The sequence below is a fragment of the Equus caballus genome, chromosome 7, assembly GCF_041296265.1.
Source record: "Equus caballus isolate H_3958 breed thoroughbred chromosome 7, TB-T2T, whole genome shotgun sequence".
NCBI classification, from domain to species: Eukaryota; Metazoa; Chordata; class Mammalia; order Perissodactyla; family Equidae; genus Equus; species Equus caballus.
Window position 1 is genome coordinate 55,620,054 of NC_091690.1, and position 13,888 is coordinate 55,633,941.

The window sequence follows — 13,888 nt, forward strand, 5'->3', positions numbered from 1 at the left end:
AGAAGATTGCTGTGGGTCAAAGAGGTCAGAAAACACCTCGTGAAAAATGAGCGAATTAAGGAGAAGTCGGATTGGATAACAAGTGGAAAAATGAGGACACTAAGCAGGGACAGAGCATGAGCAAAGAGGAAGAAGTACACATGGAAGGAGGGGAAAGCAGGTTATAGGGTGGGCACAGGTCTGGAAGGTGAGGAGTGAGAATTTGGATACCTGTAAAATCTGGGGAAAGACTGACAATGAACTTTAATTCCATGTTGAAGAATTTATCTTAGAAGCACTGAGGGCTCACTGAGGTTTTTCATACAGTGAGTGACATGATAATTGGTGTTTATGGACTATTCTTATAGCACTGGTGTGCAAGTTTTAGAGGAGTCAGGCAAAGGCAAGGGGTAGGAGGGCTGTCAGGAGACCAGCAGGAGGTGGTACAATAGAAAGAAAGGGATGGATGTGAAAAGACAGGATTCTAAGATTTGATGTGACCAGATGCCTTCCTGGGGCCCCAGGGTGAGGGAGAGACTCAGTCCCATGGTCTGGGAGTCTGAGACAATAGCAGCACTGGTGACACCACTTCAGAGGTGGCCTTCTCCTGGGGAGGTGGAACCCTGTTCTCCACTCTCAGACTGTATGCTTAGTGTGGGGCTCCAATCCTAGCTCCAACCCCAGAAGTAGTGGCTTCTGCTTAAGAGAAAGCTTCACTACTCCTGGGCGCAGCCATCCCAATGTAGCTGTGTTCTCTCTGGGGATGAGAGGGAAGTCCCACTCTGGCACATACTCCTATATATGTGCATGCATGCATTATCTCTCGGTTATTGAACAAACTTTAGTCATGTCAAGCCCCATACTCAGTCCTGAGGATACATAGAAAAAAGGCAAAGCCTTGAAGGAGCTCTCATTCTAGAAGGGAGAGTTATGAACACACAGATTATGTTCTGGGGCGTCTAATCTTCTGTGGTTTCCAAGAGGAAATAATGCCTAAGATGGTTTCAAAGAGCAAAGGGGAGTTACCCAAGCAAAGAAGACGGAAAGTGCTGGTGTAACAGACATCTTGGAGTTTTGCCAACTCAGCTCTCACACTCCATTCTTTGGTCTAAGAGCACACTTTCCCCATTCTCATTCTATGTGCTTTGGATGGGGCTCCACCTCCAGCTCTAGAGATGGAGCAAGGGACTCAGCCTAACCTATCAGCACATGAAGTTGCTTCATACGTTGTTGACAGGAAGGGCTTGTGATCCAGGCATGGCCAGTTGGTGTTATTCCTCCCCCAACCAAGCCACCCTGGATCACAGTGATTGGTTCAGGAACAGCCACAGGGTGGCTGGTTGGTTTAATCTAGGGGACTCTAAGGACTTGTAAAGGATCTCTTTCTTGCGCACTTGGAACCAGGCGTGTGAGTCTAGAGCTTCTGGCAACTATATGGCCAACCGAAAGAGAGAGCCTGCTTGGGAGTTGTTGTATGTTCCTCTAATCTCTTAAATTTTACTATTTACTTCTTCCCTCTAATCAACTACTACTTGCTTCTATCACTACTTTCCTTTTCATTTTTCTCTTTTCCATTTATTGTATTTTCTATCCTCTTTTATTCACTTCCAATAATTCATTCTTTCAAAAAAAGTATTAAGCTCTTACCAGATGTCATTCAGACCTTCTCTTTTCTACTCTTTTGCACTCCCACCCTCCAACCTTTTTCTCTTTGTGTTTTTCCCCGTTCTCTTTCTCAATTCTTCCCAATAGAAAGCTATCCCAGCCTTTCCTAAAGGGTGCAATCCAAGGTATTTAAGAGTAATCAGGAAGCTTACTCTGGGTCAGGATGAGTGATTCTTGGAGTTCTGTTCATTTCAGGTCCACAGTGAGTGTCAGAGTAATTCTAGGAGGAGTAGACCAGTTGGATGGAGAAAACCCTTGTAGATCTGTTCTATGACATGGTGGCCCAAAGGGTTTTGAGGCGACTCCAATCTCCCAGGTTCCTCCAGAGTGCCCTGCACCTGTTCCTCCCTGACCTACTTTGATTCCTCCTCTTCCTTTCTGAGTCAGAAGCCTAGGCAGATGCCCTGATTCAGGAGCCTTGTCCTATCACAGGCCCCAGCGTCAGACATGAACAGGCAGAGCTATCAACCCGTAGAACTTTGTTGGAGTTCACCCTATAGCTAGACCTGAGCCACATTCTCATTCTACCCAGAGACAGACCCAGGGGCAGTGATCTTCCTGAGATAGACGTATTTCCTGGACCAGAATATATAAAATTTATATCCCTGTGTGACTGTGTCCCTACGATAGGACAAGCCCTTTACGACTTCTGTGACCACTGTGGATGGGGATCAAAGGGAAGACCCTCCTTGCCCTGTGATAGGCTCTGTCTTCATCTGTCAGCACACGTGACCCCTTTGAGAACTCTCCTGGTGAATCCTACATACATCTCCTCTATTTCAGTCCTGAGATGAGCTTGAAAACCTTTTTACTGACTTCCAACAAGTAAAGATTGAGGACCTAAAGCATGCAAGGTGCAGGGCTAGGTGCTGTTTTGGATAAAAATATGAACAAGACACAACCCCAGAATAAGTAAGTCTATGATCAAAAAGAAGGGACAAAGACATTGATGCCTACTTGAAAGAGACTAATAAGAATTGTAAGAGAACACCATGCTCTGGGGATTTAGAAGAGAGGGAGAAATAATGGGCACTCCAAGTGGAAGGGACAGTTTGAGTAAAATGTTCAGGGTGGGGAAATTAGAGGTCAATTCAGCGAATCTCAAGCAGCTTTCTATGCCAGAAAACTTGACGGGAGTGAAACTAGTAAAATGGGAATGCTGGGTTAAGGCGTTTGAATGTAGTTATATCTGCAACTAAGAGTCACTAAAGATTCTTGGGCAGGGAAATTTGACCAGATCTGTTTCAGGAAGAGAGTTTTGGCAGGTCCCACACCTAACTTCTCTCCATCATACCTGACCATATGATATTGCCCATCTGCTTCTGCTCACTGGACCAAGCCACTTGCTAAGCTTCTACCCTGAATACCTAGTCATGACACCTGTACAGCTGACCAAGGCTCTGTTTAACTTCATACCTGATTTGCGGAATTTTCTTCCTTGAGATCTGACCACAACCTAGCTGAGTCGCCCTCTCACAGTGGCCCAGACGTGGTGTCTGCTTGCCCAGTCTGGTCTGGGTCTTTCTTTGGCCAATGTGGGAAATTTCACTGTCTTTAATTCAAAATCTTTCCCCAGTGCTCCTCCTCTCCTTCTTTCTGGGTCTGGCCCAAGCAGAGAATTCATTTGTTGATGGAGCCACACTGGGTCTGATAGTCTCTGCATTAACTAATGGTTTTGTGTTCGCTTAGTTAAGATCAGCACTTCATTAAGCACTATAGATCAAAAAGCTAAGGAAGAGATATTTTCAGGTCTTCATGTTCATTTACTCGAAGAGATTATCAACTGTTCATATATCAGTGACTCAAATACAAGCTTCTAAGCAGTTCCTACTACAAAGCTCCCCCACAGTCTCTAGTATGAATGGCAGTTTTGCCCACTCTGCAGACTTTTCAGGATGATGGAGTCAGAGATCAACGTGTCGAGTAGGCAGGCATCCATCCTGCCATGGAGCAGAAGGTAAAAATAGGAGATAGAGGAGAGCGTGCCTGGGTCAAGCTAGTTAGAAGAATCCAAAGCCTCAAGTCAAAGCAGGAAAAATCTTTGGTGCAAATGGCCCAGCTTTCTTCTCCAGCCTCATTCCTTCCCTTTTTGCCCAACTCCCATGTCCTCATGCTTCTGTCCGGTTTGATGCTCACCCTTGTCAGAACAGACTGTGTCCTCTCAGCATTCCACGAATTCCACACATTCTTTTTCTTATGCCTGGGTGGTCTTTTTCATTCTTGACCAGCCAAATATCCTTTGAGTTCAGTTCAAACTCTTCCTCTTTACCTCATTAGAGCAGAACAGTGCTCTGTTCATGAACTAATAACACACTTGCCAAAATATGTTACAATAAGATATGTATATCCCTGGTTTGTGAGTTCATTGAAGACAAAAATCCTTCAAATATCTTTTTCATTATAATGCTTAGCAATTGCCTAGAAGAGTTGGAGCTTAACAGCTTAGAATTTAAAAAACCTTGAATTAGCCCCCAGATTGGCATTTGAAAAGTGGGATAGTTTTACAGGCTACATTTGCAGAAAGGTGTATGGTATTATATTTGACTTTGAATATCCTCTAGGCCCAGGATGGCAAATAGGTTGTAACTCATGCACCAGATCTGATTGATTGGTAGTGATTGCTTAGGAAAGAAGTCAAGATTGAGTTGAATCACAGGGAAAGAATGCCATGATCCCCTCAAGATGTCTACTGTGGACATGGCTCTGGGGACATACTCAGTACGTAGCTGCTCTCTCTGCTCTACGCAGACAGCCAGGTAGCACGGTTCTCCAGGGTCTTTGAGTGTGGCCTTCTCTACAACTAGAAGCCATAATAATATCACTACTGGCAGAATGTACACTGAGTTGCTTTCCCATAGCAGCAGTGGTTAGAGAATGATCTAGTCATGTTCATTTGCCAGCTCCCCTTTGTAGCCAAAACACAGAAGGCATTATATCCAATGATGCCTGGGTCCAGCATTTGTTCACAAATCCAGTGAACATCTTTTCAGAAATCCAACATGTGACCTTATGAGTTTTGGTTTGCTGGACCTGCCTTCCAAAGACTGTTTTCTTTCTCCCATGGACCTGCTGACAAATAGGGTTACAGCCACCTTGCCTTTTGGTAATTTATAAACTGAAACTTAAACCACAACAAAATTAAAAAGAAAGCATTTAATCAGAACATAGCATGATTTTGATGTCAAGTTAGAAAGTGGTTTCTTCACAACCTTGTTACTTCCTTGCTCTAACCAACTGAGGCATCCCGCCCTCCCTAGACAACCTAACATGATCACAGGCCATGGTCAAACCCATCAGCAGTGAAGCCCCTTTTAATGAGACTGGCCTTGGCCTCGGAGGCAGGAGAGTTTCCAAGGGTCCTCAGTTGATCCAGATTAAGAGGTGTTGCTGCTGGGCCTCAGCTCTAAAGGGCACTGAGACATCACTGGGGAGCTGGAGGCATCCCTGGAGGGACAAAATTCACCAGAAATGACATTGAAGGTGGAGAAAATGACAACTTCCAGAACTTCTCTAGGGTGAGTATTGTATGTGGTTGGAAAGGATCAGCTGCTTGAGATGGGGTTTGGGAGGTGGAAGGTGGAGACCCCAGGGGATGTGCTCTAGTAATAACAGGTGGTCACTGAAATCCCTCCCAAGGAGGATTGGTCCAGTGAAATGTAGGGTGGACTCCTTCTTCTTGCGACCAAGGGCAGGGTAAAAAACTGCCACCAGCAAGCCATCTTCTCCTCTCCCTGGCACTCAGCCTTTCCTTCAAATAAGAGTTGAACAAGTATTTTCGCAAATATCAATTGAAGGAGCCTCATATTATTTATCCGCCCAGAGCACCAGATTACTGCCTGCCCAGACACCCACACGTATCAACCCTGCCCTGCCCTGCCCTGGGTGTGGAGTCATTGGGGAGGACGGGCAGGGCCTGGGACAAAGGAGGAAGCCATGGATTCAGGCCCCTTAAGGAGGATCCAGGGACGGGCCTGACCAGAGAAAGACCGGCATCCCAGGCATCACATGGGCAGTCCTCCCAGGGGCAGCAAGACTCTCCCCACCAGCCGCCAAATTCAGCTTCCAAACCAGAGAATGGGCCCAACAAGACAGGAATCCTAACAAAAGGGTCAGAGGATTACAATGATTTTGGTAGCAAAAGCTTCGAAAGACCGAAATGTTCTTCAACTGGTGACAGGTAAATAAATTATGGCACATTCGTAACACATGGCCATACAAAAGAATAAGCTGGTTCTACAGGTGGTAATATGGTGTGATCACCAAGATACCAAATGCAAAAGACAAATTGCAGAGCAGCATGCAAAGTACGATCCCATTGGTGTGTTTTTAAGCAATATACATATACGTTTATGCAAAGAAAACATCTGGAAAGTGGTCAGGGGACACATGAAAGTGTAGCCTCTGGGCCATGGGACTGAAGTCACTGGCAGGAGAGAGAAGGGACGAGAAGTTTACTTTCACTCACCCTCTTCCATAATGTGGGCGTGTTTTACTCTGTACCTTTGTATTCACCTTCACAATAAAAACAAGCTCACGTTTCATTGAGAAAAGAGGTTACAGGCTGTTTGGCTACTGAAAGGCCAAATTTCTCTTCTCATGTGCCTTCTACTTCTGAAAACAAAGCTGCCACTGTGACATGTGTTGTTAGAGTAAGTTCCCTTCCACAGGAGGATTGGCATCCTGAGCAAGAAGCACAGTGCCTGCGCCCTTTTGGAGGGAAGAGAATCCCTGCTCACACTCTGGCTTGACAAGCCCACTCTCCAAGGCATCAGGATTGGCACACTCGGGTCTTTGTACCCTCGGTCTTCTGCCTCTGTTTATCCACCGAGCCTGCGTGTATCTGCCCAGGAGCAAGAGCTCACCGTCTTCTACTCCACAAGGCAGACGCCTATATTTCACTGTGCAGGGGAATGGGATAAAAAGCTTGGATGCCTGACATGGGGTTTTATGATAGAGGCTCTTATGCTTCCCAGCCTCACTTGCAGCTTGCATGGTCATACAACATAGTTCTAGCCAATGAGATGTAAACACATGTCACTCATTGGTACTTCTCTGGACTCAATTGGCAAATATTCTTTTTGTCCTTTGCTCTTCCCCGTATTCACGCCTGAAATGGAGATATGATGACTGGAGCTTCAGCAACCATCTGGAGAGAATGAGGCAGAAGGTCACACCCTAGAGGTGATCAAGTGGAAAACCAAAGGGAACCTGGGACCATGAAGATTGCCAACCTCTGGATCTCTTCTGTGTAAGCCAAAAAATATATTTTAGCCCGGGTTTTTCAAGTTTCTGTTAACCAGCAGCTGAACACAAGCCCTCACTGAACAGGCTGTTCAGAAGGAGAAGGAGGAGAAGAAGCAGCTCTTCCAAACTGAGTCAGCCTCAGGCTGGCTAATTAGCCTCGGAGTAGGCAGAGTTGCCTGGCTTTATAGCTGACACTGGGTCACACAGTAAGGCAATGACAGAGCAAGAATTAGATTCAGAATCTCTGATATCCCCTCCAGGTTAAGCCTGCTGTGTAAAAAGCTATTATGATGTTATTCATAGGGCCTTGTTGTTCCAACAGACTCTGCAAGGAAAGATGGACATCTGACCCTCCTCGCCTCTTTACTCTGGGTTCCCAGCACACACACACACACGCAAATGTATACTGAGCAAGAGCTCTTTACCATACGTTGTCTGGTAGAGCCACCCAAACAAGAGGAGAGCATATCAGAGGGAGGGGAGGTGTTCCCTGAATTCCTATAGCACTTATTGCATATGCTGCATATTTTAGCACTGAGTTATGTATTGACTTGTTTTGCACATTCCTGGACGTGTGTCAGTCTTATCACCTAAACAGCCACAAGACACCCCAATGGGGGATTAGAAATGCCCCCACTGTAAAGCAGTGGTTTCCAAATGTCTACCTAAGTGCCAACTGTATCAGAATTATCTGGGACATTTGCCAAAACTTTAGGTCCCCAGGTCTCATTTCAGGGCAATTGAATCAGACTTTCTGATGTCAGGGCCGTGGCATCTATATTTTTCCTGAGCTCACCAAATAATTCTTATGGCAGAGCTTTCTGGTGCTTGCCCATTCTGATTCATCTTTCCTCCCAGCAGAAGGGGAGAGCAAAGAGCTTTTACAATTAGGTGGAGCCATGGGATTTTGGCAGGTGGGCTTTGAGTGGAAATGACATGTGGTATTTCTGGGCCAGGGCATTTAAATGCCCATTGCAAGACCCTCTCACTTCCTCTGCTGCAGGGGAAGCCTCAAGTAAAGATAGTGAGGCCTCAAGATCCAAGCAGCCTGGTTGCCAGTTTCCTCATGGAGGTCAGTTGTCCTGGAGTCATGTGGTCCTCTGTGAACCCAAGCGTGTGAGAAATACACCTCTGTGGTGTTAATCCCCTGAGATTTGGGGATTGTTTGTCACTACAGCACAACCTGCCCTATTCTGACTAATATAATTCTGATGTTCACGCAGGTTTGGAAATCACATTTCTGTAGTACTTAGCACAAAAACCATGGAAACTATTTGAAACCACAGGGACTATTGAAAGTAGAAAGGTAGGGAGGGTTGGGAGTAACAAAAAGTAGTCTTTTTAGTGTCTAGGCAGCCAACCATCCCTAAGAACAAATTGTGCATTTGTAACAGTAGGACAGAAGCTCCAGATCCTATGAGTTCTAGAAGGTGCTAATTTTGCCCAAGAAACAAAGCAAGGGGGTAATGTAAAGGGAGCCATCCACAGGAAGCACCTCCAATTTAGTAAAGGGCACTCATTGGAATGGCTGCCATGGTGGGTTGTATATTATTTAGTGTAGCTCTAGGACAGCCCCACTGTGACGGACTAAGCCATCACTGCCCCTCAGGTTCATTCCCAACCTACATTCTGACATTTTGACTCAAGCTAAGGAGATATCTATTTCCTGCTGTGAAGGAATCCGTTTGGGCTGGGAAGCTTCACATTAGCAACTGCTTTAAAAACCAAAGGGAGGATATAATACATTCACATTGCCAAGACCAAGGCCAGTACTGTGAAGGGAGATACCTTCCAAAAGCAGGCAAGAGTAACATGCCTGTGGGGTCATCTAACCAGTGCAGAGATGGATTTCCAGGTTAGATTCTGAGGAGGTCATAGCTCATAAGGGTTGTGCACCTCACCAGCACCACCGTCCCAGACAAGCTGGATCTTTTAGTGGGATATTTTTCCCATCCATTCGACCATTGAGCAACTCTTGAACCTCTACTGTACATGAGACATTAATCTCGAACCTGGGGCCAAGATGTATGAGTCTGAGGTCCTTCACTCAAGAGATTTACCACCTGGTTGGGAAACAAAACATATGCATTGGAGAATGAATAGCAACACTTGGTTTTCTATATTAAGTGGCAACTACATCATATATAGCCTGAATGACTGAGAGTGTTGTGGGGGTGGGGGAATGGGGTGAAGAGAAACTGAGAAGTAACATCAGCAGAGGGTATGGTCAGAGAAGACGTGTGAGATCATTATAGTCACAATAAGGACAAGCAACATTGTTGTCTGAGCTTGAGATGGGACATTGTTCACAGAGGAGAAAACAGGAGTAAATTGGGACAAGTGCCACTTGGCAAAAAGAAGGATGGAAATGGTGATATGTTGCAATTCGAGTAAAGCCAAGCCTTCCTTAATTAGATTAATAATTTTAAAACCATCCCATCCATGCAGTGTGGTCCTGTACACATCCTGTCATCCTGCGTCCCCCGGCACCACCTAAATCTTGAATTCTTCCTTCTCACAATTCATTTCCACGGAAGTCCCTCAGAACACACACAAGGCATATTAAAAACAAATTCACATGATAAAGGGAAAAGAGAATGAGCTTGAATCCCAACTCCCCCACTTGAGGTTGTGAGATCTTGGGGAAGTGACTTAAGTTCTGTGAACCCCAGTTTCTTCCTCTGTAAACCAATGACCATGATAGAGCCATGGTGAGGAGTAAAGGAGACGAGATGTGGAGACCCACGCAGAGCGTCTGGGAGAGTGAGAGCTCCATCAGTGGGAGGAATGATCATTTCTGGCGAAGCTCTAATTAGAAAAGAGGAAAATGTGACCCTTCGAGTTCTGTTTCCCACAGTGCTCCTGCCCTCCAGAGAACCGTCAAGATAGGAGAGCTACTGCGATGACTAACATTTCTGAGGGCTAACCCAGTGCCAGGCACCACATCTGAGCGCTGACAAATCTCCTGTCATTTGAGCCTCCTGATACCCCCAGGGCAGGCTGATAATGGCTTCCAAAGATAAGTCCACATCCCCCTCTTTTTTTTTAAAGATTGGCACCTGAGCTAACATCTGTTGCCCATCTTCTTTTTTTTTTTTCCTTCTCCCCAAAGTCCCCCAGTCCATAGTTGTGTATTCTAGTTGTAGGTCCTTCTGGCTCTGCTATGTGGGACACTGCCTGAGCATGGCCCGATGAGTGGTGCCATATCTGCACCCAGGATCCAGCTGGTGAAACCCTGGGCCACCAAAGCGGAGAGCACGAACTTAACTGCTCGGCCACAGGGCCAGCCCAACACATCCCCCCTTATTTTAAAAAAGGGTCTTTGCAGATGTGGTTAAGGATTTTGAGATGATTGGATTATCTAAGTGGATCCTAAATGCCACCGAAAGTGTTCTTATAAGGGGGAGATTCGACACACACAGAGGAGGTGATATGAAAATGGAAGCAGAGAGTGGAGTGATGCCACCACAAGCCAAGGATTGCCAGCAGCCATGAGAAACTGGACTGGGCGATGAATGGATTCTCTCTTAGAGCGTCCAGAGGGAGCATGGCCCTGCCCACACCTTTGCTTCAGATTTCTGGCCTCCAGAACTGGGAGAGAATAAATTTCGGTTGTTTTAAGCCTTCCAGCTTGTGGTAATTTGTTACAGCAGCCGCAGGAAAATAATATACGCCTAGAAGCCAGTACTATCATTATCCCCACTTTACTGACGGGAAAATTGAGGCAAAGAAAGATTCAATTACTTGCTTAGCAAGTGGAGCAAGAATTCTAAGCTTCTCAGTTGATGCCAGAGCCCCATATTCGCCAGCAAGCCAGGCTGCCTTGGCTTCTCTGTTAGACTACTGCTGGGTGACATTTCACTGGGGAAACTACCCTGGGCCTCCTGGTACCCCTGACCAGGGCAGGAGATCTGTCACTCCTCTGCACGGCATGGAAAGCTTCTATGACAATGTCTGGAACATACTAAGGACTCACAGACAGTCAGCTACTATATTGTCTGTGAGTTCTCTCAACCCCCGCTAACCAGCTTTGGAGCCCCACCATCCGGAGATGGGAAAAGGAAGAGGGGGACTAAGAGATTGTTTGTCAAGGATGAGAAATGGGGAGCACTGAGGTAGGAGAAGGTGGCAGGGACTGCCAGCTACCTTGCAATATTCATGTTCCCCTTCTTTCTTTGCAACAGAATCAAATCTTGCTTTTATTCAGGCTGAAAAGGATAGCACTAAAAGACTATATTTCCAAGCCCCCTTTGTGACTTTGAGTATCCAATGAGATGTAAGTAGAATAGGTTGGATGGGGTTTCCATGAGAGCTGATACAGCAGCAATTGTGCCCTTCTACCTTTTCCCTTCCTCTCTTCCTTCCTGGGAACATAGACATGAGGACTGGAGTTCCAGCAGTCATCATGTGCCCATGAACTTCCTTGAGGAGTGAAGTCACAAGCTAAGGATGGTGGATCAGAAATATAGAAGTCTCCTAAAATCCTATCATACCAGCTGTCCCACCAGCCTTGGGTACCCGCCTCTGGATTTCTTTCATAGGAGAATACAAAAGTTAATTTATTTAAGCCACTTTTTCTTCTTGTCTCTACTGGCAGCCAAAAGCAATCATTAACTCATATAGGGAATAATAGTAACCCCAAGAGAGTCACATAGCATCATATCCAACTCATGATTTTTTTCTGCTGATAAGAAAGAAGTTGAGATTTGAAAGTTACCGTCTGTCTAAGATGAAGCCCAAACGAGATGATATCCTTCCTTTTATTTCAAAGCTTACAAAAGCCCAACTCTTCCCCTCCCTGCTTCCCTTCAGTTGGCTCACATAGACATATAGGTCTGTCCCTCACACCTGTCCTAGGCCCTGCTCCCAGGGTGTGCTCAAAACCCTTTGCCATCAACTGGGCTGACACAGTGATGTGGTTAGATAGACTCGCTCAACAGACCCTACAAACTTGGGGTTTGAGTAGTGGTCAGCCTCACTCATGTCCAATTGTGGCTCTGCATGTGAGTTAGCACCCGAGAAAACCTCTGCATTCCACTGGGAAGAAAAAGCCTGCATGTGTGTTAGTTGCATAATGAGGTCTTTGGTGAGAATTGTGGCTTTAAATAAAGTGACCCCACTCTGGTTCCATTAAAGATTAGGCTTTACCACCAAAGCACAGTCACACCTTAATTAAGCACTTTATGAGCCCAAGCAGGACTGGCTTGAACAGATCAAATGCTGACACCCTCCCCAGGCAAACCAAAGGAGCCCCGGGTCCCCATCAAGCACAATGGGGAAGAGGAGGAATTTTTCACCAGGAGAAAATATTTCTAAATAAAATGTAACTCCTAAATTCTAAACTTTCTAGGAAACATTAGTGCTTATAGTCTCAATTAATAGTTTTGAACCCTATGATCAAGCAAAGGTACCAAGTTGGAAAGTTAAACTGACCATCTGATTGCTATAGGGTCACAGTGAAATGATTTCAATGTGTTTCCTAGCTCATCCTTGGGAATCGGGTTTTACTAGGCCCTTGGCACTGCCTATCTTGGTTTCCAAGCTTTTCTACACCACTGAAACCTTGGCACTCACCTTCCCATTCCTCTAATTATTTGCCCATTCCGCTTATTCAAAGATAAAGTAACCAGAACAATGAATTTGACGAAGTGATTAGTTTTTACTTTAATGATTCCTGGTGACTGGCCTTGTGCTCAGTCCTCCATGGGTTATTGTCACTGACAAAGCTCTGTGTAGAGCAGGGAGATGATTAAATATATGCCAGGCCTTCCTCTCTACCATCATGGGACTTATCCTCCAGCTCAGAGGTGACCGTGTCCATCAAACAAACAGAGAGCAATGCAAGGAGAACAAATGCTGTGTCTGAGGCCTGAGAAAGACACCATGCTCCATGAGTGGCCAGGAAGGAAACAGATCAGAATAAGCCAGGGCTGTGGGAAAAGCTTTGTGCGTGAAGTGAAGACTTAGAGATAGTTCTTAACAGGGGGAAAAAATGGATAGGTGAATAAAAATATAGAATACCTCAAAAATTGTCACCTGTCTCCACTCTCAGGCCTTCTCCGATTCTGATTCCCAGGTTACACATTTGCAAATCATCTCTTACTTTTCACTCACTTTTGCAAAAATCTTTCTAGAACCGGCAAGTCAGGTAAGATGTTTTTCATTCAATTTCAAAAATTATTTCTGATGTCTTGGAATTACACTTTTCAAGTGACTTTAGGGATTATTTTTCAACTCTCTGGTTATACAAATTAAGGAAACTGATGTTCGAGAGATTATATGACATATCAAAGGTTACATAGCAAATTGGGGGCAGAGCAAGGACTAGAAGTCAGGTCTCCTGATTCCTATTTCAGGCTCTTTCCCTTCATAGTGGAATACCAGGCACCTGGCTCTCTTGGACCTCTAAATGTCAGGCATTTGTCTGGGTGTGAGTATCCTAACCAGCAGACTGTCCTCAGAAACACAGTCTACTCATCCTGCAGGAGGCCAAGTGAGAGGCATGGTCACATCATCCAAGATGACTTCTTGCCCCTGGGGAAATGACACAATGCAACACATACTGAACTCCATCTATGTCCCACAAATGTGGCATCTTCACATGTGACACCCGCGGCACCTGTGACACCTGTGAATTGTGGCACCTGAGACATGTCCTGTGGTCTTCCAGCAAGAGTCAGTAGCCTACCACAACTATGTCTTCTTAGGGACTTGCCCTGAGCCATCTGCCACCCCAGAAGCACTTCCTGACATGGTTGCTGATAAAAGGGAACATGCATTGCGTACTCACCCAGGCTCCCCTTTCAAGAGTCAGGAGTCAGCTCCACATAAACGCTGTTCCTTTTGGGGACTCTGGCATTCCAGGTATAACATCTAGTATGCCAGCTGCTCCTAAGTGGCAGGAGTCCTCTCATAAGGAAACCACAGCATTTGTTAAACCACCTCACCCTAATCTGATACCAAACAAACTGCGTGTTAGTCATGCCTATTTTCTTTCCCT

At 45.5% G+C, this 13,888-nt stretch overlaps 2 protein-coding genes across 4 annotated transcripts in view; both read right to left on the reverse strand.

Annotated features, from left to right (window-relative positions):
• HNRNPM (heterogeneous nuclear ribonucleoprotein M) overlaps window positions 1-13,888 on the reverse strand; it is a 357,001-nt gene that overhangs the window by 288,694 nt on the left and 54,419 nt on the right. The gene's annotated exons all lie outside the window — the stretch shown is intronic.
• The window catches only part of HEPHL1 (hephaestin like 1), a 77,227-nt gene that overhangs the window by 60,656 nt on the left and 2,683 nt on the right, over window positions 1-13,888 (reverse strand). The window lies entirely within an intron of this gene.